The 15683-nt window shown below is 39.2% G+C and overlaps 1 protein-coding gene across 9 annotated transcripts in view; it reads right to left on the bottom strand.

Moving 5' to 3' along the window:
* Positions 1–15683, bottom strand: part of ARHGEF28 (Rho guanine nucleotide exchange factor 28) — a 309928-nt gene that overhangs the window by 12198 nt on the left and 282047 nt on the right. The window lies entirely within an intron of this gene.

The raw sequence follows: 15683 nt of genomic DNA, 5'->3' as shown, positions 1-15683 counted from the left end.
CATAAATCACCACTGGTCATAATTTCCTAATTTTTTGAAGTTGGGTGATGGTACATGAGCAGTTATTATACTCCTCTGCTTAATTTTGTACATGTTTCAAACTGTGCATACATTCAGGTAATCAGGGAATATGTCAAGCTCAAATTTTAAATCAAAACAAATTAAGATGTTCCAACCTCAGAGTCCCTGTTAAGAAGCAGGGACAGCTTTTTAAGATTGTGCTGAATTAAACAATATGTAGGTCTCCAGCTACAAGGACAGGGCAGTATTTTCATGGCATTCAATTCCTCTTAAGGCTGTAGAGACCAGGGACTCCTAAGTACCATGGCAATAAAACTGGAAAACTGCCTTCTGCATGACTCTACCCACACTGAAAGAGTTATGCCTCTCATTTTGCTGAAAGAAGAACTGAATTCATTTCTCTGCCAGGTGAATAATGCAGAAAATCAACCTAGGAATTTTAATGCTGCATTTACTTCTTACTGGTTCAGCAGAGGGAAAAGCAGATGTTAAAATTCTTAAGCATACCAGATCCAGTGTTTTTCTTTAAACCAGAAGAAGGCAAGCAATTAGATCAAACACACCCAAGCTAATTAGTTCTACCTCCTTCTTAATAATTATGTTATTACCAGACTTTTTAAAAAAGGCACCCAATTCTTTAAAGGTATATAAATGAGTGTTTTTTTCTCTTGATCAACTACAAAATTATGAGATGTCAAAGAACTTACATGCCTTTTTCTGTTCTGAGAAGTTGGTATTTACAGTTTTCAGAGTAACATAAAATTTTTTCTTTTTAAAAACGAGAATCACTTTGTAATTCTTATCTGTTTGAAATAACATTTGCTGAGAAGCCAAACCCTGAAATATCTTTTCCAACTGCAGCTTTGAATTTATGTCACTCAAAAATGATTAAAATTTTAAAAGTACAACATAATATATAGAAAATGTTTTGTTCAATGTAAATTTTCACACTCAACATTCTTTTCATATTTATGTTTGCAATCAGAGGAAAGATTACTATATTACATTTCTGGAAATTAAACTTAAATACTTTTAGAAATTGTACCATTAGAGAAGTAGGCAGTTTGCAGAACAGAGGCAAAATTAGGACTTTATTAAAACAGGAATCAAATGAGAACATATATATACTAAGATTAATTACTTTACTCCTTGGAGCCATCTCTTCCTATAGGAGATGATTTTACATTGCCTTATGCATACAAATGTCATGTGCAGCTACTCTAGACGTTAATATTTGTGCTTCCTGACTTGTGACCTATGACTAACACTGGAGCCTAAGAAACCAATTTCCCTTTAATTATCTACCAGGTGACACAAATCCCAAGTTTACACTACATCCTCCTCCTTTTAGACAGATCTCTTTCTTCTGTAAACAACTCTTTTTAAGAAGGAGCCATAGCATTACCATACAATTTAACTTCTCTTTAGTGGAATCAGCCACCAAGAGCAAAGAGCAAATAGCCTCAGTGACTTAGTGACCAATGGCCCCAGCGCCTTCCAGACCAATAAGGGCCACTAAGCACACTGCCCTCTGATAGCCTGTTACCTCACAGAGTAGGAAGATGCAGACACAGGTAACTATAAAAGAGGCCAAAGAACACTGTCCACAGGCGGACACCACTTCAGAGATCTTCCAAAGAGAGCGTTTTTAGATGCGGTAGCCAGGACAGGCTTCAGAGCAAAGACAGAACTGGAATTGAGCCTGGCTGACCAGAATGTCAACAGGAAGAGGTGGCCTCGGGTGGAGGTATTTTAGGTAGAGCTCACCCCTACTGCAAAGGGGAGGAAATGCTGGATGCCATAAGAAAAGAGAGCTGTTGGGTCTGGTGGAATTATGAGTTAGTGCAGATAAATCAGAGGGGTGGGGATGTGTTGGAAGATTGTGGAGGGTTTTGAATGGGAATGCTGGGAGTTTTAACTTTAGGAGGTAAGTTTTGCAGCTGCTGGTGATCAGGACCCTTCTATGGTCCCGTGTTTATCTACATACTTGGCTTCACCTGCACATGTAGGTCCAAGGCAGGGTCAGAAGGGAGCTGTTATTCCCCATTTTTCATCTGCTTGGAATAAGCCCACATTTAGCCAGTCATGTTTCCATCCCCATTTAGCCAGTCATGTTTCCATCCCTTTGATGGACAGAACATTATTTATTTTTTCAGTTAGTAGAGGGTGTGTCAGAAGGAAAACTGTTTTGAGCTTCTTGTCCATTCACTCTTCAATCAACACTGAGTGCCTAGTATGTGCCCTGCACTGGGTCGGACACCAGGGAAACCGAGTTGAACAAGACTTTGTCTCAGCACCCAGGAAGTTTATAGCCCATACAATCACTTCAAAAAATCTTCCAGTTTCTTAAAAGCTAAATAGGCACCAATTCTAGGATGAATTCTACTCCTAGGTATTTATCCAAGAAAAGTGAAAACATAATTCACAAAAAGCCTTGAACAGACTGTTTATAGCAGTTTTATTTATAAGAGCCAAAAACTAGAAATAAGCCAGGTATCTATCCACAGAAGACTGGGTAATTGTGGTAAATTCATCTAAGCAAGATTCCTTAGTAATAAAAGGGAACCAATTACAGATTCATGCAACAGCATGGATGCATCTCAAAAACAGTATGTTGAGCGAAAAAACCCTGGACACACAAAGGTACGTAGTATTTGATTCCATGTCATTCTAGAATAAGCAAAATTAACCTGTGGTTGATGGAAAGCAGATGAGTAGCTGCTTCTGGGAATGAAGGTTGGTTGGTAAGTGGTAGAAGGGAGCTTTCTAGAATGATGGCAGTACTCTGTGCCTTGAAATTCTTTCCACAAAAATGATTGAATAATAGAGTTAATATCTGAGCATTCAATGTACGTAAATATCTCAAACAAACAATACATAGCAACTTAAGAGTCCAGAGGGAAAACAAGTGACAAAATATGGTGGAAAGTAACACAAGGATTTACTGGACACTATAGAATCACAAGGAAGGTTCCTAACCCAGATTGGGAGGGTCTGGATAGGCATTTGGAGGAAAGTGACCCTGGAGCTGGGGTCTTGAAAGACGAACAAGAGTATACCAGGTTGAGAATAAAGGGCGGAGGACAGGATATTCCTGAAAGAGGAAATAGATGTACAAAAGGGGCAGATATATGGCCTTTCACATAAATGGAAGAACTTCCTATGGCTGGACCACAGGGAGAGAAAGGACAGAGCAGCATGAGATGAGGCTGAGAGATCAGAGGTCAGATCAGGCCTCCAGGCCCAAGCACATAACCTCCTGCACTTCATCAGCAATGACTAATTTCAGCACACGGTGCATTTGAATAAGCCCAAGGAAGGTGACCCGATAAGCCCAAGGAAGGTGACCCGAAAAAGCCCTAAGAGGACTGGACACAAATCCTTATCCACAGGCCCAAATGCTGGCCTAGGGGCTAAACAAAACTCTATCTAAAATTCATTGTGTTGTATTTGGTATTCAGAAGACAACCCACGTGGTAAATCACGTCGGCATATGTCGCTTCGATTTCAATTGTTCCTACGGGAGAAAGGATGTATTTGAAGGGTGTGCCATGCACAATGAGTTTATGTCAACACCCACTTACATCACTGGTTTTCTTCCTAATATACTTTAAGGAATAGTAGCCCTGCAAGGTTCTGGGCTGGAGAAGAGGATGTTGTGGTTAAATAGGTTTGGGAAGTGCCACTTTTGGAGAGTCACGGTACACATGAGCACAATGAAAGTTTTGAAGAAGTTGTGTAGTCGCCAAACCGCCATTTCCCAGTACCATCTGATTATGGGAACCTTCTATCATGTACTGTGGAATGTTTTTTGAGAAGTGTCTATTTAGATAATACTCCAATGAGACATAATATGTCCTTCAGGTCCCCAGAGCAACTATTTTGGAAGCGGCCCAGTGGATGAAGCAACTGAATGTTCTTCCTAATGCTCTGCTCCTTTTTTAACACAGGGTATAACAGTAACAGTGACAATAACTGTGTCTACTAAGTGCTTCCAAAGTTCTTAGAATTGTACGTTTCGTCTTATAAAACCCTCATACCACCTACAAAGTAGATACTGTCAGAAGTCCAATTTTACAGATGCGGAAACTGACACACACCAAGTTTAAACACTTGCTTAAGTTTTCACAGATGGTAAATCTGAACCCAGGCCTTCTATCTTCACCACTATGCCACTCAGCCACCTCCACTGTTCAATATTAATCAAGTTTATTCCTTCATGCATTCATTTGTTAATCTATTCATTGATTCATTCATTCAAATCCCTCATGTAAAAGTGAAGTACCAGAAAATACACCTAAAGTTCATTACATTGGAAAAAGCATCATTTTAGTCTATGTTTGCCGAAACTTGGTTTAGGAGGTGGGAGAAGATGGATTCTTTATCTTTTCATCTTTGAATGACAGGGAAATATCACATCACCTACCTTCTTCACATGAACATATGTCTCGTCTTGATCATTCTGGTCAAAAGTGATATTGCTAGGCAGGTTTCCGCCCTAGTGTTTTTTCTGGGTCCTTGTTGAATTAGTCATTTAATCAAGCCCTTCATGAAATAAATTTTCTGAAATTTTCCTGAACCACATATCCTCAAAGTTAGCCAATGGTCTAAAAAGATAAAATAACCATCTCTAAAAAAAATACCCACCATATCTATATATTACCTATATCTCTTATCTGAAGAGGAAATATGTTAATTTGAAATATTGTAACTCACTGGCAGCAGCATTTGCAAAAACCCTTCCATATTCCTATCAGAAGCAATGATAATTTCTTTGAGTAGGATAATTTTATTGTGATTTTTCCCAGTACTTTGCTCATACAGTTAAGATTTAAGCTTTTCTCCGCTACATCCATTAAGGTAATCACCTCATACCCAGCTCAGAGCAGAGGTAGCTCATAAAAGACAAATGTAGTATCTGATCTTTCACGATGCTTTACCTCAGGCTGCTTGTTCAGCATAAAATAACTAAAATTAAAAAAAAAAATCTTTGCAGACAGTTGAGTGAAGTACCCCAAAAGGCAGCTAAACACACCCTCCCCCTTGCAGTACTGCTGCATTCTCCTTTCAAGGGGGATGGGATTCCAGTCCACAGTCCTCGGGGACACATCAGTGTGTGACTGTACTTCCTCACACTGGAGCCCAAATGCAAAATAGGGCCTCATGATTATGCTGACTAACAGACCATCACATTTTGGCCCAAACCTTCCTTTTGTTTTCTCCTTCCAAGCTATGTGCCAGTGAAAAGTAGTTTGCACATGCAAAACTTTGCGGGTGCATTTTAGAGCTCATGCTGAACAGAAGCATCAAGTGTCTAAAAATACAGGATGAGCTCTACTTTGTGTATAATCTATCATGCCAATCTGGACACATTAACAAGTAATCAAAAATAGGTTAACTATTTTTGGTAGGAATAAATTCATCAAGAGTCAGAAGTTTAATCTACTCATTGGAAGTAACGCAGCTTTAAAAGCCTTTAGTTTCTTAAAAAAAGGTTCCATTTTAATCAGATGGAATATATATTAAGAATTATACATTCCATATTCTTGTTATATAATAACATCCCCAAAACAGAGCCATATGGAAACAAGTCAAGAAAACACAACCTACATTTATCCAAGGGTTTAGGCTTATGTAATTTTAAGAATATTTAATAGCTCCATATTTACTACACTAAAATAAGAAGAAAAAAAAATCCAGCACAGCTAAACAGTTGACTGCAAGGGTGCGTCTGAAATGACAAGAATACAAGCCTAAGATCCTAAACACAGATTCTAGAAGCTTTTGGCAAAGCCAAGTATGTGAAGTCTCTTTCTCCTTGACTCCTAATATCTCACCATCCCACCTTCTGCCATCTGCCTGTAGCAAATGTCAGTGGATTCCCAGGATGGAAGCATGTTTCCTTTCTGATTCATTCCTAAAAGACTCCCCAAAATATGGCCTACTGCAACTGAGCATGACTGCCCTGAATTCACGGGAAATCACCAAAGCCATAGCCTTCTTTCAGCCATCCAGAAGAATCAAGAATCCCTCCCATCTAAAGGACTGGTGTCTAAATCGAACACTTACAGACTCCTATACTGACAGCCCAAACCATCTTTGAGAAATAGGAACTTCAAAATTCAGAGCCTACAAGAAAGTACTGAGGCTTCTGAGGACACGTTAGAAAACAGAGCGTTAAAATCACCTCCTGATTTGGGGTTTTGCATGGACAGGGCTCTGAGCAGGCGATTCCTGTTTTTTGTTGCTGGCGGATTTATGAGACTCTTAGAACGCAAGGTCCTTATTGCAATGTTATAACATTCTGTGTGATACATTGATTGCAAATCACTGCACAAAGTGCCAAGATCGCTGGTAGGAAGCAGGTCATTAAATAAAATTAAAACTCTGCCAATGTTTTGCTTGTAAATGCTTCTTCCAAAGCTTTACAGCAGCACCAGTCCTTACAAAATGACCTCAGTTCACCTGAGAAGTAGAGTCTCCAGTGTTTTTGGCAGATGATCCAAATATTCTATATTTAATCCAAACATCCAGCATGTTATGTTTTAGAAAGAAAAACCTGTAGTGTAATGAAATTTACACAAAGAGAGCTATGGAAAAGAGTGAAAATAATTAAATTCTGCACAGTCGTACTGTGAAATTGTTCAACAAAAGGCTCAGGGTCCTATCCTGCAGAACTGGGAACCTCTGTAAGACCACATTTTTCCTTAGGTAAACCTTCAAACCAAGCATTAACATTTCAAATTAAATTGAATTAATATCTTGCCTAGAAAGCGAATGGATACCCTGGCCCCTTCTCCAAGCAAACTCCACAGTGATTTATCATGGCAAGTTAGCATCTCCACAGATCAAAACCCAGGCCCCGGCTTACTTATTATCTGGCTCGAAGTCTGAGCAGAAAAACTGGACAAGACGTTGCCTCCTCAGCCAACTGTTTCTGGGAACTAACCAGCTGAGGACACATAGGTGCCTTTCAGTCAGTCTGTCTGGGGTAGAGCAAAGGGATATATTTCTTAAGATGCCACCACATTTAATTTTAAGATTGCCATGATAAATAAATGATCTTTCAGGCAATACTTTAAGGCTGACAAGCAGAAGGTGGTACCAGGGAAATTGGTTCACATTCTAAGAGTGTACTTAACGAAACAAATACTAATTGTTTTGCCTGGGGAGATACATTGGACTGTTAAATAGGATTTAGCAGAAGAAAAAGGGTTTAAGAAAGTGTTTCACTGATGTTGAGCTAGCTGCCCATGTTTAATTTACTGGTGTTCAAGCTACTTTATGGTTAAAAAAGAAATACCCCAGTGAACAGATAGGCTGACTAACTGTTGTTCATATAACAATTAAATGCTAAATTGTTTATGTGACGTCTTCCTAAAAGGACAGCAATGAATTCATTTCTACTTGTTTAGAATAAATTAAGGCATTTTATGGAGAATATGTTTTAACTGTTTGAGCTTTCATTTGCTACACATGGCCATGTGGGGCTATATGTACAATATTCTAAAGGGAAAAATAACTCATATAAGAAGATGCTCTCTAGAGTTGAACAAAGAGTACCTATATCAAACTGACAAATGACACTATACGTCTGAAGACAAATTTATTTCAACATTAATGAGGAAGAAAAGTTGGCAGCTGTTAAAGTCTGCTACCTAGAATCCAGAAAGGTATTCACGGCAAGCAATTTTATAGTTATCCTGACATTTCAGGAATGCCACCTCACATATACCCATCTTACAAAAGTTTTCAAACTCACTCGACCCAGGTAGCTAGCCTGAAGCACCTGCCTACTCCACCTGTATTAACCCCCATCACACTCCACGAGTCTACTGGCTTTCCTCAACCTGTTTCAATGCCTCAGTCAAGTCAAGCTGTGTGACTCAAGCTCATAGCTGCTTTCATTTCTGCTAAAGAGTGTGGACCTTGACTCCTTCATTCATGTCACAAATTTTTATCAAATGTTCATTAGATGCCAAACACTGTGCACTGTGCTTTGTCAATTGTGACAGAGCAATGAACAAAGGAGATACATGGAGCGCCCCACTCTCTTGAAGCTTATGCTACAGTGGGACAGGCAGACCTTACATAAATTATTACACATGTCATTAATTCACATTATGAGAAGTGCTAACAAGGGGTGCTTCCTGGTGATTCTGAGCCTTGATTTTTATCAGTCTATACAGGACTAACAAGGACAAATAAATTCAGGATAACTGAACTCAAAAAGAGATTAAGGTCATAAACCAGAATACAACTTTTAAATTTAAAATTGGTTTAAACCAAAATGCTCCTGTTGGATGTTTTCAACATTTTCTTTCTGGCAGGAAAGTCTATTCAGGGAACTCAAGCATTATTAGAAGTTTTCCTGGGGATATATTGATATAATGCAACCATTTATATAATGCAACCCATGAGGGTTGGATGTTCCGTAGATATGGAAGTTCTACATCCCAAGTTGAGATGTTCAGTCTTGCTGCCAAAATCTCTCTTACATTTGGTTCTGAAAACATGGCTGACCGATGTAACTTCTTCTCTCAGAGAGGAACAAAGGGAAACAAAATGCTGTGGCTTATTTCCTAAGACAGTTCCGGTGATATACTAGCAAACACCTCCTCTTAGACCAATATGGAAAAGTAGTTAACCCTTTATATTCTAATCTATTTCCAGTCTGAGTAAAAAAAATTCCCCAATTTACATATTTAAAAAAAATCACATTTGAAACTATTGGCTTCCTACTGACATTTAGGAGACATTTTCATTTCTATCAGCAGGCCACCTCTGAATCACAATTACAATGAATTCTTTCTACCAGGTAGGGATGAAGCTGAAGTTCACCGGGTCCCAGAACATGCTTGGCAATTTTTTTCTTTTTAAGTTCTGCTAACACTTCCTTCTCTTTTGTACAGATGAGGAATTAAGGCTTAGGAATCACGCAGCAGCCATACCAGCCTGAGTTAGCATTTGAACTGAGGTTCTCTAACATCAAGCCCAGCACTCCAGGCTGCCAGTGCAGGGGAAGATAACAGGATGGCTGCTTCAGAATCACTTAAGGAAAATGTCAGATACACAAATTTGCAGGCCCAGCCAAGTCCTACCAAATCAGAATCTCTGCACAGAGGAATTCATATTTCTATTGCCTTCTCCCAGAAACCATGGTGCACAGCCAGCTACAGTAACCACGGTTCTAGCAGCCAATCCCACCCACGGCATCTCACTTCTCATGAGCCTCACAGTTAGAGGGTGGCCCTCCGTAACACCATCACAGGATTTTAGGAGCTGGAGTTGGGGGGGAAAAGTGAAAAAGAAAAGTTGTCTTCTTTGAAAAACAGAGACAGCAACCACCATCTCACAGGATGTTGTAAAGGGCAAATGAGACCATGAATTCAAAATGTGCTTTTGAACGGCATGAAGTGCCATAAAATATTACATTAATTCACCCAAACGTGAATTAATTGGGATGGAATTTCCAAGCCAAGAGGAATATAAACTTCTCAATTTAAGTGAAAAAGAAAGTACAAGTTAGACCATCTATTTTTACAAATAAAGTTTTACTGGAACACAGCTAATCTCATTCTTTTTCTTTTTTTAACATCTTGATTGGAGTATAATTGCTTTACAGTAGTGTGTTAATTTCTTAATGTACTGTCTACGGCTGATTTAGAGCTATAGTGGCAGAGCTGACTATATGCGACAAAGACTGACGGCCTGAAAAGACGCAAGTATTCACTGTGTAGTCCTTTAAGGAAAAGTCTGCCACGCCCTCTGAACCAGATGGTCATATTTTTCTTAGGCAAACATTAAACATCAGTCCTTAGCTGAACACCCCACATTTTAGGCAAGTCCTGAAAATTGAATTTTCACGGTTGGATGGACATGGGGGTGAGAGAGGAGACAGTCCCCAGATTCTGATTTGTGGAAGGCATGATGTTTTCTTTGCCCACTTTGGGTCATTGTCCCAGGAGTCATTGAGACTGACAGGAGCACGCCTTACCCTTCAGGTATGTTTGGTACCTAAATGGTTACAAACTTTCCTTGCAAACCCAACCCTTAATCACTTTGAGAGTAAAGCCCCACTGTACTAGAGTGGTCAAATATGTAACCCACAGACCACATATGTGTGTATGTACATGTATGTATATATGTACTTGTATGTAGGGTGGGTTAAGCTAAGGATGACCCAAGGTCAGGCCTAACCCCCTGGAATCCTTCATACTGAGTAGGTTCCCACTTTAGCAGCTTGTTCAAACCAAATTGGAAGCTCGGCGGGGATGAACAGTCAGCCACACTGGCTGGCTGGCTGCCTCTGAATCCACCCACCTGCTGGTTTTGCTCTCCTGCTGTGTACTGGGCTCTATTCACTAAGGCGGGATGGCCCTGGCCCAGCTGGCTCACATAGCAAACCTGCCCCCAGAGAACTATGCAGTCAGGAAGTTGGCAGTGAGCACCCTTGGCTCACCAGGCTCTACAAGCAAATGGCATGTTTCCCTTTCCTGGTACAAAATCTGCAAAATCATCTATACTTGTCAGTGAGAAAATTTAAAATTAAGTCTTTGAGCCCAGTTATCTATGCTCTTGTCATAACGCAGATGAACGAGAGCAAGCAGTATTTATTATTTCCTTTAAAATGTTAACCAAAGTGATAGCCAAGATTCTAGAAGAAAAGATAAAGAGCTGATCAATGATTTCCCGATTTTGACTTCTACAAACTCCCATAGATATATCTGGAAAATAACTTGATTTCATATGAATATTCTCAACCCTTCAGCTTTGGTTTTATTTAAGCAATCCAAAATAAAGGCATCTAATATTCCCTCCCAATCGTACAGAGAGTTCAAAATTCCCAAAGCTCTTTAATTAAGGTCTAGGTTTGGGAAAATGTCCTAATGAATATATAGACATTTTTCTGCCCTAATTTCTGTATTGACACAGGCTTGATAACAGATACCTATATCTACAAATATAAAGAATATAGATATTTACCACAATTTTACTGTTACGCATTTTTTAAACAAAGTTTAGTTCACTCCCCTAACCAAGTTAAAAAAAAAAAAAGCTCAGATTGTTAAATTATAGTTCAAATATGGTACATTTCTTAAAAAATTAAAGCTTTCTTGGCACCTAAAAATAGCAAAGAGAAAATAATAATTTTATCCTGTGTTAAAGGCTGAATTGTGTCCTCCCCAAATTCATATATTAAAGTCCTAACCCCCATTACCTCAAAATATATTCCAAGATAGAGCCTTCAAAGAAGTAATTAAGTGAGGTCATTAAGATGGGTCCTAATCCAATATGGCTGATGTCCTTTAAGAAGATGAAATTAGGGCACAGATTTGCACAGAGCAAAGACCATGTGAAGACAGGGAGAAGATAACCATCTATAAGCCAAGAAGAGAGACCTCAGAAAAAGCAACCCTGCCAACACCTTGATCTTTGACTTCCAGCCTCCAGAACTTTATTATGGCAGCTCTAGCAAACTTATACATCCACCTTTTCAAATACTTCTTTGTCACTGAAGTTTATATTATCTAACGCCAGCTTCAGTTTTATGGGAAATTGCCTGTAGGTCTTTAATAAAGCTTCCTTCCACACAGATAACACAAATAAGGTACCCATTTCTGAATTATAGAATATTTTTAAAACGTTAGAAATTATCACGTACTCACTTCTAAAAGACTATTACTTAAATACTAACTACAGCATAGCCTTTTATTTGGAAAATTTCTATTCTATTTCCATATGTAAAAAACATGTCATTGAAAGTTTAACGCAGCTGTCTGTATTTAAAAAAATATAACAACATTGCCAAGATGAAGTATTCTGAATACAATGCTTTGAATCTGAAAATATTTTGATGGGCACCAAATTCTAACAAGCAGCAAAGCGAAACACTCTTCTGGAGTCCAAACTTGATAAAGTTATTCTTTTTCCAATGTCAACTACGTGACTAAGGCATGAAATTTGGTTCTCGATTTAAATTTTATCATATGCGTTATGGCAAAACTATGATGCTTTAACTACATTGAAAAGGAACTTTCTAGGTAACCTGCAAATGTTGAGGTACAGATAAAAATATAACTGAAAAGGGAGACTAAGAAGATTTCAGATTAATTATCATACCAGAAAGTATTTTCTCTGTTGATTAATGAAAAAAAGGCAAATATAAACTAAGAGAGACACTGAGCAAATAGTCCTAGAATTCTAAAGCTAGGAGAGAAAAAAAAAGGCACAGAAAGAATGCTTTTTGTTGGTTTTGCCTTTAAGAAGACTAATACAGTTGAGCATTTCATGGGGCCAATTACATAGCAATTGTCCTACAGGGACTATATTGTTTAAAGAAATTCAAATTTTCTGTAGTCTTGGCTAGTGTCCCTCAGAGGAGTGCAGATTAAGTTCCTAAGCCAACCATCTCTTCCACTATAAATAAAATCAAATACCAACTTGGATCTAATGTTCAAACATCAAGAATTTTGTTCATGAGACAACTTCCAAAACTGGAAAGTAAAGTTCTTTATAAAGTATTACCTTAAAAAATATTTACAAGTAACACAGGGATATCGTTAGGCAACACTAGAGAAAACAAATGATCCTTAACACAATGTGTCTTACGGGGAAAAAAGTGAAGCTGAAGGGTATTTATATCTGAAGATCCTCAGAGCTCATGCAAGCACTGGCCACCACAGCCCAAATGATTGAGAAATATTTTCCAAATGGTAATATTAAAAAAAGAAGGAAGGGACGAAAACAACAACAAAGAACTGGACCTTCATCATAAACATCCTGCCAGATATTACAATAGGAGTTATTCTAGTTCTACTCCAACTTCTTTTAAAAGGGCAATTCAAAACAGCATTCTAGAAATTAACAACGTGCAGTGTAATGGTTCAGAGCATGGGCTCTGGAACCAGTCTTCCCAGTTCCTCTCTGGCTCTGCTATTTACTAGCTCTGTGGCCTTGGACAAGTCACTGAACCTCTCTGTGCCTCAGTTTCCCCCCTCAAATGGAGATAATAACAGAACCATCTCAGTGGGTGGTTGTGAGTACTAAATGAACTTCTCCATGTCAAACCTTAGCACAGTGCTTGAAATTTGGCAAGTGTCATATAACTGTCAGTGGTGGCAGTGGTGATGGAGATATTGAAAAACCAACTGAACACAAAGTGCACAGGAAAATGTCTGGTGAAGCTGGCTTGAACAAACTAAATGAAAATTCCAATCTAGGTGACAGCTAAACATGTTAGAGAATTTTATTTACATACAATTTTTTCCACCAGGCTTACTGCTCCCAAAATTCACATTTCCACTTATCTGAGCTGCTCTTAGGCACCCAGTACAAGACCAGACAAAAGAGCAAAGCATTCTTTAAGGAGCTGCCTGAAAACAGCTGACCTTAGGGCCTACTGATGAAACCAAACCACGGTTAAACACACATTTAACAAACACACCAGCCAAGAACAGGAGAGGCAAACTTCGTTAGCCAGGGTAGTTGTCACTGATGACCACTCACACAAAGATACAAGAGCAAATGTGAAAGCAGGGGACATTGACATGGCATCATCCTTGATTCTGGCACATGGACTGTCCCCCCCTCCCGCCTCCCACCCCCTCCCCCCCGGCCTACGTGGACAGCACAAGCAGAGTCTAGAGAAGACCACATCAGTGGCTTATGTTGAGCTACTTTTTTTTTTTTTTGCGGTACGCGGGCCTCTCACTGCTGTGGCCTCTCCCGTTGCGGAGCACAGGCTCCGGACGCGCAGGCTCGGCGGCCATGGCTCACGGGCCCAGCCGCTCCGCGGCACGTGGGATATTCCCGGACCGGGGCACGAACCCGTGTCCCCTGCATCGGCAGGCGGACTCTCAACCACTGCGCCACCAGGGAAGCCCATTGAGCTACTTTTGATTCTAAGAACTGTGAAAACTCTGGAGTGGCTTGAACAATTTTATCTGGCCCTGACAACCCTCTTAAGAATATATATCCAATTTTCATTCCACTTCCCTACCACCTCCTTAATCTCTGACTTTCTTCTCTCTCCTCCAGAAACTTCTTATCACGCTTAAGTAAACAAACATAAATAGGGTTTTCTGACCAGCTGCAAAACTCCAGCGCTTGACAGCCCACACTGCATTTCTGATCTAATTCCCCCTGCACACACCAGGACGCTCCTGAGAGAGGAAGGCCGGAGTTGATTTTGCTCTCTTCTATCAATGTCCTGAGTGTCCTTGGCCTACACTGGACACAACATCTGAAGCTGAAGCACGTTTTCTCAGCATTTCCCTGGGCTATATTTAATTCCTTACATGTGGAGACACTGGTTTTATATATAATTACTGTTTATTTCCTTAGTACATGTTCTGTCTCCTGTATGCAGGCTGCCAAATGTTTAAAAGCTTTCTACTTTAAAGCACAAGTCAACAGAAACAGGTAGGAGATGCAGAAAAAGCAGAAATACTTCTTTCAAACAAAAGTGTAATGTGGTTTAACGCAAACTGAGTTTCTGAATTACCCCAAAGCCAGTATGCAAAATCACAGTGACAACACAGAAAGCACTGCAGATAGCAACTTAATGAATCCAACACAGCAAAGCAACATGTATCAAGAGAAAGCATTCTGCAATATGGTCTCTGTAGTGTTAGGGCTGCAACACAATACATTAAAGGGGTTACACTTTGCTACATTCTGCCCATTTTTTAAACCCCAATTCACTGTTCCATTTTTTTTCTTTTTTATTTAAGGAATACTTGAAACGATACTTAAAGAACTATTTCATTCTCTCTTATATGCTGACAAGAAATAAGAATGTTACAGCAATGACTGAACAATGTAAAGAATTATCCACTGCTAAGAATCAACATAATTTGGGTTAGTAATACATCTACTTTCAGGCAGTGTCAGAATTATTTACTCTCTAATTCGGAGAAGCTGAACACATTTAAACCTTTTCATTGCTGACAAATTATCCTACTGACAAACTAAGAATAGCTATGAAGCATGGAAACCAATCTCTGTCCAGTTCTGAAGCTCTCTATACCACTGCTTGTTTCATGTTTCTGAAACATTTTGCTGTCGGTGATTTATTTCCCATCCATGTGGCCAGCCATTTGTTTATTCTATTGCATGCCATCTGTTTTTCGGTAGAGAGGTTTTGAGTTCTTCTCATTCCCTACCTCATATCCCACAGAAAACAATTTATAATAGACATAGAGTTAAATCATTTGGATTCATGTGGAGTTGGTAACTCGAGCTGCCTTTCATTTATATTTGGCAAATGCTTTAATGGGATTAGCAAATTGTGTCATTACGAGGTACTTATGGAGACACAACACCTTTTTTTTTTTTACAATGACAAATGATGTTAACAGTTTCATTTGGGGTATTTAACGGCAGTACAGAAGATTTTACTAACATTGCAGGAAATTGCCCCGAGAGACAATAAAGCCCTACCACAAACCCTGTCCATATCTTTTATTTCTGAGAGTCAACAAGTATGTGTATCAGGATGTGGTTGGGTCTACAGTGAGGAATAAATATCAAGTTGCTTCACTTTTCAAGGAAAGTTATTATTTCACCCACAGACCTAAAAACCCTGTCTGGTTCTCACATCTCAGTGGCATCCTCTAAGCCCTCCAACCATGGTCTAGTTGTCTCAATGCTCACAAGTG

Source organism: Delphinapterus leucas, chromosome 3 (assembly GCF_059928025.1).
Source record: "Delphinapterus leucas isolate spDelLeu-1000000601 "Yukka" chromosome 3, BTC_Dleu_Yukka2, whole genome shotgun sequence".
Taxonomy (NCBI): Eukaryota; Metazoa; Chordata; class Mammalia; order Artiodactyla; family Monodontidae; genus Delphinapterus; species Delphinapterus leucas.
The sequence above is the reverse complement of the archived record's forward strand: the minus strand, read 5'-3'. Positions and strand labels throughout refer to the sequence as shown.